This window comes from Lissotriton helveticus, assembly GCF_964261635.1.
Source record: "Lissotriton helveticus chromosome 1_1 unlocalized genomic scaffold, aLisHel1.1 SUPER_1_unloc_3, whole genome shotgun sequence".
Taxonomy (NCBI): Eukaryota; Metazoa; Chordata; class Amphibia; order Caudata; family Salamandridae; genus Lissotriton; species Lissotriton helveticus.
Window position 1 is genome coordinate 2938718 of NW_027611670.1, and position 20758 is coordinate 2959475.

The 20758-nt window shown below is 50.2% G+C and overlaps 1 protein-coding gene across 1 annotated transcript in view; it reads left to right on the forward strand.

Annotated features, from left to right (window-relative positions):
- The window catches only part of LOC144805858 (uncharacterized), a 2350900-nt gene that overhangs the window by 1048004 nt on the left and 1282138 nt on the right, over nucleotides 1–20758 (forward strand). The gene's annotated exons all lie outside the window — the stretch shown is intronic.

The following is a 20758-nucleotide window of genomic DNA, read 5'->3' on the forward strand; positions in this document are numbered from 1 at the left end:
TCGCTGTTTAAGTTAGTTTTGGAAATGACTGGAGCCATTTTGGCCATCTTGTTTGATTGATCTTTAAGTAGAGACTTTCATCTTTTGGCATATTTCACATTCCAAAACATAGTGTTCGAGTCATATGAGCTGCTGTTACTACACTGTGCATTAGATCGCCACCTGGTGTTGGGCTCGGATGATTGCATGTTGTTGCCGTCTTGGAAGAAGTCTTTTGTAGTCACTAGATAGGTGACTCCTCCCTTGGACGATAGTGCGCATGGGCATCGGCTCCATCCTTAGATTGTTTTTTTCGGCCACTGGGTTCGGATGAATTTTTCCGGCCCGGCTCGACATCTACTTTTCAAGTACTTTGAAGAGCAAAAACTTATTTAAACGTCACCTAACTTCCTTTGATATCGACTAACATCGTTTTTGACTCCATCAGCTCGATTCCGGTCATCGACGCGGGCCGTTGGGCCTATCCACGCCATGAGGCCTACACGTCATGGAAAGGACGGCATTCAAGAAATGCCCAGTGTGTGGAACAAAGTTTCCATGCAGTGACCACCACGTGGTCTGTAACCTGTGCTTATCGCCAGAACACGACGAACCCAGCAGTGCAGCCTGCGCGTCCTTTCGATCCAAGAAAACCATCCGAGATCGGAGGGCCCATTGACACGACATGCAGAGACCAGCTCCGGAAACCGGTGGATATCTTCGACGAGGAGGTTCCTCTCGTTCTCGAAGAGGATTCCGATGATCTCCAAATCGTCGTATTGGAGGCAGACGACTCAGATGACTCCATACCATCGGGTCAGCGCCTGAGTACTACTGCTCCTGCACCACACACAGCACCCATACCGAAGGCGAAGGTCAACACTCCGACTCCTGGGCCCAGTCAAGACCGAAAAATCACTTCGAAAGCCCCGCCATCGAGCCCGGCTCCGAAGAAAAGAAGTAAGCCTTCCTGCAGCTCCTTACCGAGCAAGCCGCACATGCCGATCCCACCAGCTCCATCGGCACCGAAACCAAAAGAAGTCTCTACTCCGTTGACTTCTAAAGACAAAGGTGCAAAGCCAGCATCCGACGCCTCGAAGCCGACGAGAACAGCTTCCACTCCGGAGCCATCACTTTCGGTATCGAAACCGACAAGGTCTCATTCCGATGCACCCAAGCGCTCGAAACAGCCTACCACACCAAAAACAACACCTTCTACGCCAAAGGACACTGTAACACCTCCTGAGGCTAAAGACAAGCAGCAACCTCGTTTGGATCTGAAAATATTGGCGCCAACAAAGGTTACACAAGGAGAAGAACTTTTCCAACCTGATCCTCTGCAAAAGAAGATCTACATTGACCCAAAGACAGGTGCTGTATCCACTATACCACACAAGAAGAGGAAGGCAGATACAACACCCACAACAGTAGTACCTGCCAAGAAGAAGGACTCTGCCACATCTCCTATGCACCCTTCTTCTCCTATACTTCCTTCTCCTTCATCCCATGTTCCTCTTAACAATTCACCACAGATTTCCCCTTCATATTCTCCTCTTCTGTCTTCACACTCACCTCAAAATGATGATGAGTATAGTTTAGGAAGAGGGATAGACCCAGATGAGCCTTTCCCATACCCTATAGATGATACAGACTGGGAGTACCCGAACCCACAGGATGCACCAGATATTCCTGACCCACAGTCATAGCCATCAAAACCTTCTCCCCCAGAAGATAATATTAGTTTTGGACACCTGCTGAACAGAGCTGCCATTTACCAGGGAGTCACTATGCACTGTGATGCGGCAGAGGAAGATTTTCTTTTAGACACATTTGAACAATCGCAAAGGTCTGTTCAAATTCTTCCTATGATTAAAGGGGTCATCAAACACGCTCCAGAGATATTTAAAGACCCTGTACGTACTAGGATCCTAAACCCTAGAATTGAGAAAAAATATAGGCCTGCACCTGCAGATCCAGCCTACATTAAAGGACAACTACCATTAGATTCACTAGTTGTATCAAATGCTAGGAAAAGGGCAAATTCACAAATGTCAGGGGAGACACCCCCACCTGACAAAGAATCTAAAGTAATAGATGCTTCAGGCAAAAGAATAGCTGTGCAAGCTTCGAACATATGGCGTATAGCTAACACACAAGCCCTCCTTTCAAGATATGATAGGGCTCTTTATGATCAGTTAGAGAAACTACTGGAACATCTACCTCACCAATATAAGGTGCAGGCAAATGACCTTATACAAGAAGGCAAGCTAATTTCCAACGCCTCAATCAAGTGTGCACTTGATGTGGCAGACACTGCATCCAGAGCTGTCAACACTAGTGTCATACTTAGAAGACATGCGTGGCTACGCATTTCAGGATTTAAATAGGAAGTGCAAACTACCATTATAAATCAACCATTTAATCAAAAACAATTGTTCTGACCAGAGGTAGACACAGCACTTGAAAAGATGAAGAAGGATACATACACTGCCAAATCTATGGGAGCTTTACAGTCCACACAAAGCTAAAAGTTCCTTTCGTCGCTCCTTCTACAGAGGAGGCTCCAAACAGTCTGGAGCAGACAATACAACATCCTTTAATACAAACACACAAACATCGTCTTACAAAGGATATTTTAGAGGAGGATATAGAGGAAACAACAACAAAGGAAAAGGTCGGAGTAACAACAATAATCAAACCTCCTCCAACACAAAACAGTGACTTTCCTCTGCTCCCCAACAGCATTCAACTCCTGTGGGGGGCAGATTAACACAGCTCCTACCTGTCTGGAATTCCATCTCAACAGACAAGTGGGCAAGATAAATTATCCAGTCTGGCTACTGCCTGGAACTTACAGCAACCCCTCCACACATACCACCCAGACAGCGTCCAATGTGGGCAGAACACCTTACTCTGCTCAAACAAGAAGTCCTGTCACTTCTTCAAAAGGACGCAATAGGGGCGTGGCCAAGATGGCGACGGAGTAAGACGTGCCTGCGAGTCCACCCGGTGCCACAAGCCCTTCTTAGCCTTGTATAGCTTCTTGGGGGCTAGCTTTACCCCGATAATTAAGTCACGGGGTGCCTGAGGTGCCCCAGCTTGCTTTGGTCCTTCCTCCATTCAGCTACGACAAGCGGAGACGGAGATAGATGGTGCGACGCAGCGGTGGCCCGTGAGGCCTACACAGCCTTGCCAGAGACCCTCGGAGATCTCCGTGAATCGCCTCCCCGGAGGGCCTTGGACTCCCACCCTCTACAGCGACTGTCCTGAGAGCTGCGCCCTGCGTCACCCTTGCACGGCCCTCGGCGGGCGATCGCCTGGCCGGACAGCTCCGGTGAAGAATAGATCGGCTGGCGACCACTGAGGCCGGAACGCTATGGAGAAGAAGAACTGATCGGCCAGCGCCCACCGAGGTTGGGTGGCTTCGGAGAGGAGTGGGGACGTTCGGGACCTGGGGAGGCTCAGCTGGCCTCCCCTCCGGGACTGAAATTGGCTCTACGTGCCGCGGAGACCGACTACGGCCCAAGACTCTTCAAAACGCCCACCGGCCCATGCTCCAGCGGGGTCCCCTCGTACGACGAGCCCGGCCACTTGATCAGGACAGGGCAAGGATTGCAGGCCCAGTTGGGCCCCTGGCCGAGATCTGATACTATTGGCAGCTGAGGGGGCCTCGAACGATCTATAGACCGCTCCTAGAGACTAGGTTTGCATTTCGGAGCACTGAGACCCCGTCCTGCCGAGAGCACTCCTACCCTGCTGCCCCCGGCTCTTCAGAACCTCCGCCATGTCGACCAGGAACCGCACGAATAAGCCTGGGAAGGATGGCCCCGGGAAAGGCTCGCCTGCTTCGCCCCCTGGGCCTAGCAAGTCACCCTCGAAAGGAGACAACGCTACTAAAGCGTTCATGATCGAACTCTTCTCGGCCATCAAGGAGGACATTTCCGAACTACGTTCCCAGTTGGCCTCCGACTTGCGTGAGGTGCGGCTGGATGTAGATGGCATTGGTGACCGGGTGGCGACATTGAAGGAGCCTGGCGGGTGATGAACAGAGTCCTGTGCACACGAATGTGTTGCGTTGTTTCCAAGTGGAAACTGTAATGGTATTCTTGTACCGTGATGGAAAAACCAATTCAAGGGTCTTGTTGATGTTTATAAAAATTTATTCACAGGAGGTGTGTATAGTACATCCAAGTAGTACGTTCATGTGAAAAGTATAAATGAAAAAAGAAGCCGACACGTGTTTCGTCACAGCGTGAAACGGCCGTGACTCATCAGGGCTGGAGCGTTTGTAACGCGTAGAGTAAACGAGGCGTGCTAATAGGACGCCTGTTGCCTGAATATGCGTGAGTCTGCTTAGAGAAATTGAAAGAATTGGGAGGGTTTCAGGATTGGTGCACGGCTTGCGGAAAATCCGTGTAGTGGATTTGGATGGTGTCACGGTGTGACACAGGGAGGGTAGGTACAGTTTCCATATGGGTAAATGCAGAGAACAAAGTATCTGTCACCGGATTTCTAGGTAAAAAGGCGTGCGGTTGTAGCCAGGCTTACTGAGAAACATCGGTACACTAGTATTGCCAGGTCGGTGCAGTCCTCTTGCGTGCATCAATCCTCCGAGGCGTCCGGGTAGTGGATGTCTGGCGGGTGATGTGCACCAACTTCAGCAGGACATGATCAGGCTTCAAGAGCAGAACCTGGATCTGCAGGCCCACTGCGAGGATTTTGAGAATCGGTCCTGCCGCAACAACATCAGGATTCGAGCGGTCCCCTGGGAAGGCGAGGGGGGTGACCTGCGAGGATATGTGGAGGCCCTCTTCCTCCAGATTTTGGCGGAGAACAACCTTACGGAGAGCCGTATGGACAGAGTACACCGTGTTGGGTTGCCACGTGGTGCGCGGTCGCCACCTCCTGATATCCTGGTCTGCTTACATGACTTTCAACTAAATGAGCGCATACTTAGGAAGGCCAGGGACACTAACCCATTACAGTTCCGAGGGCATCACCCCCAGCTATTCCAGGACTTGGCGGCCTCCACGCTACAGAAACGCTGGGACTTTCGACCGGTAACAGCGTTTCTACGGGACCATAACGTGGCCTACTCTTGGGGTCACCCCTTCCGCCTAATTTTCCGGTGACAAAACAGATTAGTGAAGATCAGATCTTTGTCGCGGCTCGGGACCTCCTGGGCATGGACGAAGCACCCTCGCCTCGCAGAGAAGGTACATCCCCAGCAAGACGAAGATCCTGCTCCCCTACCTGGCAGAGAGTGGGCTGCTCAGCAATGGCGGAGGGCCCGGATCCGGCAGTTAGCCAACACGAGCGAGGTGAAGCTGTTGCTTCGGTGATTTACAGATGCAACCGCCCCGACCAAGGAGGAGGTGCCTTTCGGGGAGGGACATGTCCTGGGTATCGCGCGCTCTTGGGGGGAACGAGGGGGGGATGCCTCGGGGAGACATGTCTGGCGCTGCCTATACTCTTCCTATGATTGAGCTGGGGAGGAGACCTTATACCTGATGCCTATTACACTGGGAATGTGGAACTTGAAAGGTCTTAACTCCCCCCAGAAAAGGCAGAAAGTGTGGAAGTACATCCTAGATCATCATCTTGACGTAGTGGGGCTCCAGGATACCCATCTGGCCCGAAAGGATGAAACCCGCCTCAAGAAAAAGCAGTTCCCCCTTATTTACAGATCCTCTGCCTCCACAAAACACAGGGGGGTGGCCCTCTTATATCGATACAACCTGCAATACCAACCTATGGGCGTGCGTAGTGACAGGGAGGGTCGGTGGCTTATGGTTAAGGGAATGCTCCTTGGCAAGCTCTGTACGTTTCTAGTCCTGTATGCTCCCAATGCAGGTCAAAATGGGTTCCTTCAGGGCTTGTTGCGGGAGGTGGAGAACTTTGTAGAAGGCGCCTTGGTGGTCATGGGTGACTTTAACCTGGTATGGGATAAGGAACTAGATTGCTCTCATCATCAGCGAACAGAGGCAGGCCTTTTTTCCTCAGACACGCAAAACACCATGGAGAGCCTTGGCCTTACTCATAGCTGATGCACTCTCCAACCCCAGACCAGAGACTACACTTTTTTCTCCCATGTCCACCACACATACTCGCGGCTGGGCCACATTTTTCTGAGCCAATCACTGAGGGGAGACCTTCGGGAGAGTGAAATATTCCCTCTATCCGTCTCCGATCACAGTCTTCTGGCGGTGTGCTTGAGTTGGATTCCGGGGGCGACCCCCCATCGCAAGTGGTACTTCCCAATGTCCCTGACCCGGGACAAATCATCCTGCCAAAATCTCCGCACGGCTTTTCGTGACTTTTTTGAACTCAATCAGGAGGAGGATACATCGATTTTTAACCTTTGGGACGCCTTTAAGGCAACAATAAGGGGCAAATGCATAGCTCTAATATCCGCCCTTAACAAGCTTAGACGAGAGGAAAGGGAGGCGCTTGAAAGGGAGCTCTCCGCCCTTGAATTGGCACACAAACAAAATCCCTCTCGGATAACACTGAGACCACTGACAGCAGTCAGGGGAAAACTCAAGGCCCACTATAATAACAGGGCAGAGTTCACACTATTGAAACTACGACGCCTCTCCTATTCTCAGGGGAACAAAGTGGGGAAGCACCTGGCACGCCAACTCAGGGATAAGAGTGAGAAAGAATATATAGGAGGCCTCCAGGACCCATCAGGCACCCTGATGCACCAAGACTCGTCCAAGGCTGAGCTATTTGGCGACTTTTACGCTGCTTTGTACTCGGCGGACGCTCTGGACCCCGGGGACCAAATTGCATATCTAGGAACACACCCACTCCCCCAGGTCTCCAAAGAATGGAATGAACTGCTTGCGGCTCCCTTCACTAGGGAAGAAGTGCTGACTGCCATTAAAGCTCTGAAACTTCACAAAGCACCAGGGCTGGACATCTTCACCGCCCCCTTTTATCAGACCTTTGCCTCGGAGTTGTGTGACTTCCTGGCGCAACTGTTTAATAACATGGGGGAGTCAGGCCTGACTTCAGGCTCCATGGCGGAGGCTGTAATATCAGTCATCCCTAAGGCAGGGAAAGGACCTCTTAAGATGTGCATCATATAGGCCTATAGCCTTAGATGCTAAATTGTACTCATCCATCATTGCTGCTAGGCTCCAGGACTTAATGCCAGCCCTCATCCACCCAGATCAATCTGGCTTCATCACAGGTCGCCAGACCCATGACAACACCAGGAGAATGATCCACTTAATTGCAGAGGCCAACAGATTCAAGATCCTAGCATTCCTAGTGGGCCTCGATGCCGAAAAAGCCTTCAACCGGGTGGACTGGGGCTTCTTGTTCCGCACCCTAGAGGCTTTCGGCTTTTCCTCTAAATTCATCTCCATGCTGAGGGCCAACTACAGTAGTCCCCGATCTAGAGTCATTGTCAATGGGCATCTGTCATCGTTCTTTCCGCACTCTTGTGGTACAAGACAGGGTTGCCCCCTGTCTCCTCTACTTTTTGCTCTCAGTATAGAACCCCTGGCGCTGATGGTGAGGGAGAACCTGGACATACGAGGTCTCCCCTTTTTGGGGGAACAGCATAAAATCTCCCTCTTCGCGGACGATGTGCTTTTCTCCCTGGCGGGCCCGGCACACTCTCTCCCTCATGTACAGGACGTCTTGTCACGCTTAGAGAAGGTAGCCAGTTTTAAAATCAACCACAGTAAATCCTACATTCTTAATCTTACGCTCCCACCTGCCGAGGTGGAACACCTCCGGCCGCTCTCGCCCCTGTCCTGGTTCCGCTCCTCAATATAATATCTAGGAGTTCAGCTGAACTCCAGTGTCGAGAAACTTTATGCCGCCAATTTTCCCCCCTTGTTGGCGCAGATACAGAGCGAGCTGGCCCGGTGGAAGCCTATGTTTACATCCTGGCTAGGACGAATCCATGCGGTCAAAATGTCCATGCTTCCCAAACTCTTATATCTTTTTCAAGCACTGCCCATTGTTCTGGACGGGGACTTCTTTCGTCACCTGAAGACCATGATCCTGCGTTACATCTGGCAGGGGGGCCGAGCTCGATTCTCCTTCGTAACCCTTCGGCGCCCTTTAAAGAACGGAGGGGTAGGTCTGCCAGATATGCACCTGTACTACAAGGCAGGGCAGCTCCGAGTCCTGGTTGAGTGGACTCAGACTGAGTCTGAGAAACACTGGCTCCACATGGACAGGAGTGTGGCAGGCAGGTCTATTTGGGACCTAGTATGGAAACCCAAGGGGGACAGACCTAGGAACACTTACATCAGTACGCCTACTAGCACCACCTTGAAGGTATGGGATTCGGTCTCTGACGACGGGGAGGTGGACGTCCTTTCCTTCCCCCTTTACCCGTATCCATTTCAATCCGGCCTTCCCCCCGGCGGCGAGAGAGGGTTCTTTCGACACCTGGAGGACCGGGGGTTGCCTCGCTCTCATGCATGTGTTCCACGGCTTCGCCCCACTCACTTTCGACAACTGCATGCTAGACTACGCAGTTCAGCAAACGGAGCGATTCCATCACACTCAAATGCTCCACTGGGCGCTGTCGCCCGAGGTGCGAGACGCTGCAACCAGGCCACCTACATCCTTTGAGGCCTTTCTCTCTCGGACCTCCTCCATGTGGGGCGTGATCTCATTCATTTACAGTCTCCTGCTCTCTACTGCCATCTCTCCTCGTCCTCGATATATGAGTCAATGTGAAGAACACCTCGGCCGTGATATCTCCGACGAGGAATGGTCCCGACTTTGGCATGACATAGACTCAATCATTCAGTGGAGCTGAGAGAGGCCCATCTCAAGACGATGATGGACAAGTACTTGTATCCGGCCAAATTGAAAAATATTTTCCCGAACTCTTCTGATAGATGCTGCAGGGGTTGTGGCTTGTTGGGGGACTTCTGCCACATCTGGTGGGACTGCCCTGTCATTCGCCCCTACTGGGAAGAGATACTGTCTCATTTCAAGGAAATACTAGGTTACCCAGTCCCGGACTCACTGGCCTTTGTCTTACTGGGCCTTCGTGACCCAGTTTTGGAACACCAGACCAAGGCAGACAAAAAGATTCTCTGGCTTTGTATAGGAGCGGCTAAGCTGACCCTGGCAGCGGACTGGAAGAAGAAGGAAGCCCCTGCGCTCTCTGTGTGGCATGCACGTTTGTGGAAACTATTGAGTATGGAGCGCATGGCCGATATTTTCCGGGGTCACTTTAAGAACTTCATCTTCTCCATCTTCCGCTGGGGTCCCTTGGTCCGCTTCCTTTCCGTGGGTCTGCCATTTGCGGTCTGCCCACCTACATTGCGAGCTCTTCACCTGTTCCAAGTGTGATTTGATTATCTGAGTGAATGTGTGAATGCAATTCAGCTACCACCACTGTTGGAGGTGGGAGGGGCAAGCGGTTGCGGGGTGGAGAGAAGGGGGGGGTTGTTGTTTTTTGTTTTATTTTTGTGACACCGCTCTTGCTCGAAGGCGGAGAGATGAACAGTGCAGCTTGGAATCTGACTTGATATGTTGTGCAATGCCTCCATGGCACCTTCCGCGACGGTAACGATTTGCTGATTTTTTTTTAACTTCCTCACAGCAAGAGACTTTGCCCAGTATACTTTCACTGTTCGACTGGCTAATATGGGCGCGAACAAGCGCCCCCCTTGCTAATTATTGTCTCTCGCGCCGATTCATTTTAGCCCCTGTGTGGGATATTGTGCGGGATTGTCGCTACTTTTCTTTTTTCTTCTTTTTCCTTTATGCAAACTGTTAATAAACACATTTTTGAGAAATAGGGACGCTATAGAAATAGTTCCTTTACAACACCAAGGAACAGGGGTTTACTCGCTGTATTTTCTAATACCCAAGAAAGATGGGACACTAAGACCAATTCTAGATATCAGGCCCCTCAATCATTACATAAAATCAGATAATTTTCACATGATCACTTTACAACAAGTGCTCCCACTGCTGCAACAAGGCGATTTCCTTACAACACTAGATCTAAACAACGCCTACTTTCACATTCCTATGCATCCTGCTCACAGGAAGTATCTATGGTTTGTACTAGAAGGACAACCAGTTAACCGACCTACTCCATCTGGGTTGGTACCAAGCGCCAAGATGCTACTTGGAGTGGTAGCAGCGCTATAGAAATGCATCTTACATTACATTACATTACAACATTATCAATTCAAAGTCCTTCGATTCGGAGTTACTACAGCACCAATCGTATTTACAAAGTGCCTAGCAGTAGTAGCAGCACATCTAAGGAGACAACATATACATGTCTTCCCTTATCTAGGCGATTGGCTCATAAAAGCCATGTCATTCAATCAGTGTGTTCAACATACACATCAAACAATTCAAACATTGCACGACTTAGGGTTCACAATCAACTACACCAAGTCACACCTGCAACCCTCTCATATACATCAGTGTCTAAGGGATACAATAAACACGCCTACAGCTCTAGCGTATCCCAATCCAGCAAGAATACAGAACATTCAGTCCTTAGTCACTGTCTTCCAACATCAACAATCTCTGCAAGGCAGTGTTCATGAGACTGATAGGCATGATGGCATCTTGCATTTTTATAGTACCATATTCAAGACTGCAGATGCGTCCGTTACAGGAATGTCTAGCACAACAATGGAACCAGGCTCAAGGGCAACTAACAGACCTGGTGTTGGTAGACAGCCGCACACATCGCTCTCTGCAGTGGTGGAACACCAAAATCTTGACACTGGGCGGCCGTTCCTCGAACCAGTTCCACAAATATTACTTACAGCAGACGCATCACTCACAGGATGGGGAGCCCACCTCCTACATCATACAACTCAAGGGCAATGGACCACTCAACAAAGACTGCTCCATTTCAACCATCTAGAGCTGCTAGCAATATTCCTAGCACTCAAAACATTCCAACTGCAAGTACAAAACAAAGCTGTCTTAATCTGGATGGACAACATGACAGCCATGTATTATATACAAAAACAGGGGGGGGGGGGACACAATCTCTACAAGTGTCCTAGCTCACACAGAACATTTGGAGATGGGCCATTCCACAAAACATATATCTGTTGGCAGAGCACCTTCCAGGAGTTTACAATCAGATAGCCGATCTGTTGAGTCGGCAGACACAACAAATTCACAAATGGAAACTACATCCACAAGTTCTTCAACCATTCTTTCACAAGTGGGGGCATCCAGACATAGATATGTCCGCCACACACGAAAACGCAAAATTCCCAACCTTCGTCACCAGGTTTCCACACCCGCTGTCCAAGGGCAATTCGATATGGATGAACTCGTCGGGCAGATTTGCGTATGCTTTTCCGCCAATACCACTAATACCACTAGTAGTACGCAAGCTCACACAACAGTCTCTCAAATTAATCCTGGTAGCTCCCACATGGCCCCACCAACCGTGGTTCACCGCACTGTTAGGACTCTCTCTAGCTCCACACCAAAAGTTACGCCTAACACCATCTCTGCTGACGCAGAACCATGGAGACATCAGACATCCAGATCCAAATCAACTGAATCTGGCGATATGGCTCCTGAAGTCTTAGAGTTTGGTTATCTTAACCTACCTCCAGACTGTATGAATATTATTAAAGAGGCCAGGAGACCTACTACAAGAGCTTGTTATGCTGCTAAATGGAAGAGATTTGCCATTTATTGCAACAATAACCAAATAGATACCCTGGATGCTTCTATCCAGGATATCATTTGCTACCTTTTACATTTACAAAGATGTAACTTGGCATATTTATCCATACGCCTGCACTTTGCAGCAATTGCAGCATATTTACAAAACAGACAACATCAGTCTCTTTTTAGAGTACCCGCTATTAAAGCATTTATGGAAGGATTAAAAAGAATCATTCCCCCCCGTTACCACCTTCTCCAGTGTGGAACCTAAATGTTGTTCTTACAAGACTCATGGGACCACCTTTTGGACCTTTACACAAATGTGGACTGCAATTCGTCACATGGAAAACAGTTTTCCTTATTGCTATTACCTCTCTTAGGAGAGTTAGTGAGATACAAGCTTTCACAATACAAGAATCTTTTTTACAGCTACATCGTAACAAAGTGGTTCTGAGAACTAATCCTAAATTCCTTCCAAAAGTCATTACTCCTTTTCATTTAAACCAATCTGTAGAGTTACCTGTGTTTTTCTAAAACCCTGACTCTGTAGCAAAAAGAGCTCTACACACACTAGATGTCAAAAGAGCTCTTCTCTACTATATAGATAGGACTAAATCTTAATTAAAAAAAACAATTGTTTGTATCTTTCTCTCAACCACATAAAGGCATCCCCATCTCTAAGAGTGGAATTGCAAGGTGGATTGTCAAATGTATACAAATATGCTATCAAAAAGCAAAATGTACATTAACAGTTCCTCCTAAAGCGCACTCCACACGCAAAATAGGAACCTCTATGGCTTTCTTAGGGAACATCCCCCTAGAAGGCATATGCAAGGCAGCACTAAACACTACTGTGTTGATGTGCAATCCAAGCAGCAAGCTGCAGTAGGCCAAGCTGTCCTTAAAACTCTTTTAAACTACTGCAACAGATACAGGTGACCACCGCTAGGGACACACTGCTGCAAAATCGATGCACAGTGTAGTATCTGCAGCTCATATGCCTCGAACGGTATGCATCTGCTCTTGGCATGTAGAGCTGCAGATTACTACACGCCCTCCCGCCTCCCCGGGACCTGTATCTGTTCCAGTTTTTATCTTACTTAGATGCACATGCATGGACATCTTTCTATTTACTTCTACTAACTCCATCATTTCCCATCATGGCGAAAAACAATCTTAGGATGGAGCCAATGCCCATGCGCACTATCGTCCAAGGAAGCAATCACCTATGTCGTGACTACAAAAGACTTCTTCCAATATGACAACAACATGCAATCATCCGAGCCCAACATCAGGTGGTGATCTAATGCACAGTGTGGTAATCTGCAGCTCTACATGCCAAGAACAGATGCATACTGGTAAGCAGCATTTTCCTTCTGGTTTGTTTCCTCATGCATGGCCACCAGTGTCTCTGCTTTAATAATGACACTGTGGCGGAAACACGCGCATGTGCAGAGACGAACCCTTCATGTGCTGCTGCAGATTAGACCTAATCTATGTTTCATTTTTGAAATTACTCTATCCCCCACTCCAGGGATATGAGCAAACGGAACATTGTTCGCATCAGTTATGTATGAGTATTTGAGTGGAAACCCTTTTGGTAATGTTTACCACTGCCTTTGCTTGAAGCATTGACAGGCAACATTATTTTGCCGTTTATTTTTGTTTTTGAATGAGTGATTGCAGCTACGGAAGCCGTTTGCACAGCTGCCTTCACGGCTTCATCAGCCAATGATTTCCCTGCAAGGTAAACGCCATCACGTTGATGACTCAGCCTATGTATCACATGAGTGTTTTGTAGTTCTTGTTGTAACTGAACTATTTGTTCCCAAAGCAACTTCTGCTTAATTGTGCCACCCTTTGCATCTTAGTAACCGTTTTGAATACAGTTTTGGAAGTATTCATTGTAAGATTGAACACAATAATGCAAATCGCACACTATGAGTGTAGGGAATTCGCGGTCCGTATTCCCAAGCGCCATCTTGAATGCTTGTAGTTCAGCTCGCTGAGCTGTACAATCTCTTAGAGATTGAGTTTTAGAGACCATTGGTCGGAATTTGCCATCACGCCAACAACCTTTAACGGTCGCGCAGGCTGCACTATAGGCTTGTTTACCCTCCGTAGCAGGTTGAGCTGATCCGTCACTATAAATGATACATTCATACTGTTCTAGAGGCAGAATTTCAGTAGGCAGAGGACATTTTTGTTCATATTGTAAAAATGCTTGTGTTTTCAAATAAGGCTCAAAAACATAGTCATAGTCAACGTCTGTCGCAGCAAGAGAATTAACACATTGTATCCATCTCGGATGTAAAGCTTTAGCATTAGGAATGCTCGCTTTTGTCACTGCCTCTAAGGCGGGTGCAGGTGTAATGACCATAATGCGCTTACCCTGTGCGAGGGCTCTCTCTTTCGCTACAGCAGTTTGAACAGCTGCCAGAATTTTTTCTGTAGAAGTGAATTTCATTTCTGCTTGTGTGTACAAATGCGATTTGCAAGCTATTGGTATTTTTTCACCTTCGTTAAAAGTTAAGTACGTGAATCCGCATTGTCCTGGAATGATTTGGATCACTAAGTTGCGTATGTTTACGCGTGTTTGGAAATGTTTTGTCGCTAACATGTCTGTTTGCAATGAACGCAAAATTTCAGTGTGTTTTTGTGTCGAATTAACTGTTTTAAAATCAGGTTTGATTAATGCGTAGAGAGGTTTTACCCTTTCTGCGTAATTTAGAATGTAAGTTCTTCCGAAATTCAGGAAACCTAGAATCAACTGTAAGATTTTCAGCATTTTTGGAGGTTGGAGCATCGCTCATTTATCTAGAAAGTTTGCTGCCAGTCTTTTGCCTTCACTTGAAAGTTTGTATCCTAGCAAAAGGACATTGAGGTGGGCAATATTTGATTTCTTAAAATTTAATTTATACCCTTCACAGGCAAAGCCCAATATAATGGTGTTCACCCTGTTCAAGTACCTATCCAAGTCATCATCAGTCAGATAGATGGCATCAACATATGACAATGCTTCTTCATCATAAGTTTGTAGTAACTCTGTTACCATCACTTAAAATAATCCAGGACTATTCTTGAATCCCTGAGGGAGACGACAGAAGTGACTCTCTGTCCCCATGATTTGGCAATCATTAATAATCCTGGAGGCAGAGTGCTTGGTTTTATGTGAGATGGTGATCTAGCATGAGCTGAGCCTGTCTGCAGCTTTCGGAATCATGTCTTTATAGCTGTTCAAGGATATAGCCATACCATATACTCTTAAGTGCATTATAATCCTCGTGGTTATTGCTAACTTTGGATTGGCTTTATCAAAACATGTCGAGTAAGGTGTCATACGATTTGGAATACTACCCCCTCGCCAGTTCTGGCAACGGGGGTAGCATTCCACTCTTATAGAGGGACACAACATGCACCTAACACGAACCCCGGTTAAAGTTAAACAGAGCCTCAGCATTACAAAATGGATGCTGCCACCACAGACACAAGTCTGACCTCCTGCTGCTGGGAGTCCTTCCAGCGAGGGAGGCTTGGACAAATGGTTTCCTGCCTTGGGAGGGGCTAGCACCACCCTAGACAGGATTTTGTGTAGTGGGATGGGGAGGGCTGATAAGAATTGCACATTGCCTGGGGCACACAAGGTGTCCTGTGCATATGCCAGTTCAGACCGGTGCTGGGGCTCTCCAGCCCCAGATCTGGCGCGAAACTGGACAAAGGAAAAGGGGTGTAACCACCCCCGTTCCTGGTTCCACCCATAGGAGGGACCTAGTAGGTAATCCAGCCCCTAGATTTGGTATATAGGTAGGAGCTGTGTCCCAAGACTTTAGATTATCCTGACTGAAACCCTGATACGAAACTCTGGACCTTCACCGCTCGACTTCCAAAGTAGAAGACTGAAGAATCTCCATTGTGGTCAAGGAATGACCACCCTGCAGCCGCAGGCACTATCCAGCGATCAACAACTTGCTTTGCCGCCGCCTCCCGCCTCCTGCCGGAGCCCAGAGCCCGACAAGAACCAGATTCCCAGATATCCAACAGCCTGATCCACAGTCCCTGCAAAGCTGAGAACAAGTGGAGGCGACGAGAGACGTGGGACTGCTCATCTTGAAAAGTCCACGACCTGCAGTTAGCACCATCCACGAGTTCTGCGTGTGGCCCTTTTGCGTTTTCCTGCTCAACGCGCCTACCCGGTCACTTGCCCGCTGGCTAGTGGCCATTTTGGCGAGTAAACTATGATTTTCTACCGCTGGGCTTGTTGCTCCAGACTGGCCCTTGCTTCTGTGAAAAGAATTCCAAAAGGGGGTGGGGTCGCACACCACTCACTCACCAGCGGGATCGCCCCTCAGGACTATGGTCAGTGTAGTTTAGCATTCCGCGATGTATCTTTCTTCGCCATCCCTGGACACGTGTTTCGGGGTATTTACCCCTCATCAGCAGGGAATAGGCCATCTTCTTATCTTCTGGGGTTGCCGGTGGCTGCCAAATATTGCCAGGTCTAGTACCACACAGGCGCGCAGGTGCGGGGTCCCAGGCTCGTCAGCCCGACAGCTCGAGGGAGCTTTAAACATTTCAAAAGGGGGTGGGGTCCCACACCACTCACTCACCAGCGGGATCGCCCCTCAGGACTATGGTCAGTGTAGTTTAGTATTCCGCGATGTATCTTTCTTCGCCATCCCTGGACACGTGTTTCGGGGTATTTACCCCTCATCAGCAGGGAATAGGCCATCTTCTTATCTTCTGGGGTTGCCGGTGGCTGCCAAATATTGCCAGGTCTAGTACCACACAGGCGCGCAGGTGCGGGGTCCCAGGCTCGTCAGCCCGACAGCTCGAGGGAGCTTTAAACATTTCAAAAGGGGGTGGGGTCGCACACCACTCACTCACCAGCGGGATCGCCCCTCAGGACTATGGTCAGTGTAGTTTAGTATTCTGCGATGTATCTTTCTTCGCCATCCCTGGACACGTGTTTCGGGGTATTTACCCCTCATCAGCAGGGAATAGGCCATCTTCTTATCTTCTGGGGTTGCCGGTGGCTGCCAAATATTGCCAGGTCTAGTACCACACAGGCGCGCAGGTGCGGGGTCCCAGGCTCGTCAGCCCGACAGCTCGAGGGAGCTTTAAACATTTCAAAAGGGGGTGGGGTCGCACACCACTCACTCACCAGCGGGATCGCCCCTCAGGACTATGGTCAGTGTAGTTTAGTATTCCGCGATGTATCTTTCTTCGCCATCCCTGGACACGTGCTTCGGGGTATTTACCCCTCATCAGCAGGGAATAGGCCATCTTCTTATCTTCTGGGGTTGCCGGTGGCTGCCAAATATTGCCAGGTCTAGTACCACACAGGCGCGCAGGTGCGGGGTCCCAGGCTCGTCAGCCCGACAGCTCGAGGGAGCTTTAAACATTTCAAAAGGGGGTGGGGTCGCACACCACTCACTCACCAGCGGGATCGCCCCTCAGGACTATGGTCAGTGTAGTTTAGTATTCCGCGATGTATCTTTCTTCGCCATCCCTGGACACGTGTTTCGGGGTATTTACCCCTCATCAGCAGGGAATAGGCCATCTTCTTATCTTCTGGGGTTGCCGGTGGCTGCCAAATATTGCCAGGTCTAGTACCACACAGGCGTGCAGGTGCGGGGTCCCAGGCTCGTCAGCCCGACAGCTCGAGGGAGCTTTAAACATTTCAAAAGGGGGTGGGGTCGCACACCACTCACTCACCAGCGGGATCGCCCCTCAGGACTATGGTCAGTGTAGTTTAGTATTCCGCGATGTATCTTTCTTCGCCATCCCTGGACACGTGTTTCGGGGTATTTACCCCTCATCAGCAGGGAATAGGCCATCTTCTTATCTTCTGGGGTTGCCGGTGGCTGCCAAATATTGCCAGGTCTAGTACCACACAGGCGCGCAGGTGCGGGGTCCCAGGCTCGTCAGCCCGACAGCTCGAGGGAGCTTTAAACATTTCAAAAGGGGGTGGGGTCGCACACCACTCACTCACCAGCGGGATCGCCCCTCAGGACTATGGTCAGTGTAGTTTAGTATTCCGCGATGTATCTTTCTTCGCCATCCCTGGACACGTGTTTCGGGGTATTTACCCCTCATCAGCAGGGAATAGGCCATCTTCTTATCTTCTGGGGTTGCCGGTGGCTGCCAAATATTGCCAGGTCTAGTACCACACAGGCGCGCAGGTGCGGGGTCCCAGGCTCGTCAGCCCGACAGCTCGAGGGAGCTTTAAACATTTCAAAAGGGGGTGGGGTCGCACACCACTCACTCACCAGCGGGATCGCCCCTCAGGACTATGGTCAGTGTAGTTTAGTATTCCGCGATGTATCTTTCTTCGCCATCCCTGGACACGTGTTTCGGGGTATTTACCCCTCATCAGCAGGGAATAGGCCATCTTCTTATCTTCTGGGGTTGCCGGTGGCTGCCAAATATTGCCAGGTCTAGTACCACACAGGCGCGCAGGTGCGGGGTCCCTGCTGATGAGGGGTAAATACCCCGAAACACGTGTCCAGGGATGGCGAAGATGGATACATCGCGGAATACTAAACTACACTGACCATAGTCCTTAGGGGCGATCCCGCTGGTGAGTGAGTGGTGTGCGACCCCACCCCCTTTTTGAAATGTTTAAGCGGGCTGACGAGCCTGGGACCCCGCACCCGCGCGCCCGTGTGGTACTAGACCTGGCAATATTTGGCAGCCACCGGCAACCCCAGAAGATAAGAAGATGGCCTATTCCCTGCTGATGAGGGGTAAATACCCCGAAACACGTGTCCAGGGATGGCGAAGATGGATACATCGCGGAATACTAAACTACACTGACCATAGTCCTTAGGGGCGATCCCGCTGGTGAGTGAGTGGTGTGCGACCCCACCCCCTTTTTGAAATGTTTAAGCGGACTGACGAGCCTGGGACCCCACACCCGCGCGCCCGTGTGGTACTAGACCTGGCAATATTTGGCAGCCACCGGCAACCCCAGAAGATAAGAAGATGGCCTATTCCCTGCTGATGAGGGGTAAATACCCCGAAACACGTGTCCAGGGATGGCGAAGATGGATACATCGCGGAATACTAAACTACACTGACCATAGTCCTTAGGGGCGATCCCGCTGGTGAGTGAGTGGTGTGCGACCCCACCCCCTTTTTGAAATGTTTAAGCGGGCTGACGAGCCTGGGACCCCGCACCCGCGCGCCCGTGTGGTACTAGACCTGGCAATATTTGGCAGCCACCGGCAACCCCAGAAGATAAGAAGATGGCCTATTCCCTGCTGATGAGGGGTAAATACCCCGAAACACGTGTCCAGGGATGGCGAAGATGGATACATCGCGGAATACTAAACTACACTGACCATAGTCCTTAGGGGCGATCCCGCTGGTGAGTGAGTGGTGTGCGACCCCACCCCCTTTTTGAAATGTTTAAGCGGGCTGACGAGCCTGGGACCCCGCACCCGCGCGCCCGTGTGGTACTAGACCTGGCAATATTTGGCAGCCACCGGCAACCCCAGAAGATAAGAAGATGGCCTATTCCCTGCTGATGAGGGGTAAATACCCCGAAACACGTGTCCAGGGATGGCGAAGATGGATACATCGCGGAATACTAAACTACACTGACCATAGTCCTTAGGGGCGATCCCGCTGGTGAGTGAGTGGTGTGCGACCCCACCCCCTTTTTGAAATGTTTAAGCGGGCTGACGAGCCTGGGACCCCGCACCCGCGCGCCCGTGTGGTACTAGACCTGGCAATATTTGGCAGCCACCGGCAACCCCAGAAGATAAGAAGATGGCCTATTCCCTGCTGATGAGGGGTAAATACCCCAAAACACGTGTCCAGGGATGGCGAAGATGGATACATCGCGGAATACTAAACTACACTGACCATAGTCCTTAGGGGCGATCCCGCTGGTGAGTGAGTGGTGTGCGACCCCACCCCCTTTTTGAAATGTTTAAGCGGGCTGACGAGCCTGGGACCCCGCACCCGCGCGCCCGTGTGGTACTAGACCTGGCAATATTTGGCAGCCACCGGCAACCCCAGAAGATAAGAAGATGGCCTATTCCCTGCTGATGAGGGGTAAATACCCCGAAACACGTGTCCAGGGATGGCGAAGATGGATACATCGCGGAATACTAAACTACACTGACCATAGTCCTTAGGGGCGATCCCGCTGGTGAGTGAGTGGTGTGCGACCCCACCCCCTTTTTGAAATGTTTAAGCGGGCTGACGAGCCTGGGACCCCGCACCCGCGCGCCCATGTGGTACTAGACCTGGCAATATTTGGCAGCCACCGGCAACCCCAGAAGATAAGAAGATGGCCTATTCCCTGCTGATGAGGGGTAAATACCCCGAAACACGTGTCCAGGGATGGCGAAGATGGATACATCGCGGAATACTAAACTACACTGACCATAGTCCTTAGGGGCGATCCCGCTGGTGAGTGAGTGGTGTGCGACCCCACCCCCTTTTTGAAATGTTTAAGCGGGCTGACGAGCCTGGGACCCCGCACCCGCGCGCCCGTGTGGTACTAGACCTGGCAATATTTGGCAGCCACCGGCAACCCCAGAAGATAAGAAGATGGCCTATTCCCTGCTGATGAGGGGTAAATACCCCGAAACACGTGTCCAGGGATGGCGAAGATGGATACATCGCGGAATACTAAACTACACTGACCATAGTCCTTAGGGGCGATCCCGCTGGTGAGTGAGTGGTGTGCGACCCCACCCCCTTTTTGAAATGTTTAAGCGGGCTGACGAGCCTGGGACCCAGCACCCGCGCGCCCGTGTGGTACTAGACCTGGCAATATTTGGCAGACACCGGCAACCCCAGAAGATAAGAAGATGGCCTATTCCCTGCTGATGAGGGGTAAATACCCCGAAACACGTGTCCAGGGATGGCGAAGATGAATACATCGCGGAATACTAAACTACACTGACCATAGTCCTTAGGGGCGATCCCGCTGGTGAGTGAGTGGTGTGCGACCCCACCCCCTTTTTGAAATGTTTAAGCGGGCTGACGAGCCTGGGACCCCGCACCCGCGCGCCCGTGTGGTACTAGACCTGGCAATATTTGGCAGCCACCGGCAACCCCAGAAGATAAGAAGATGGCCTATTCCCTGCTGATGAGGGGTAAATACCCCGAAACACGT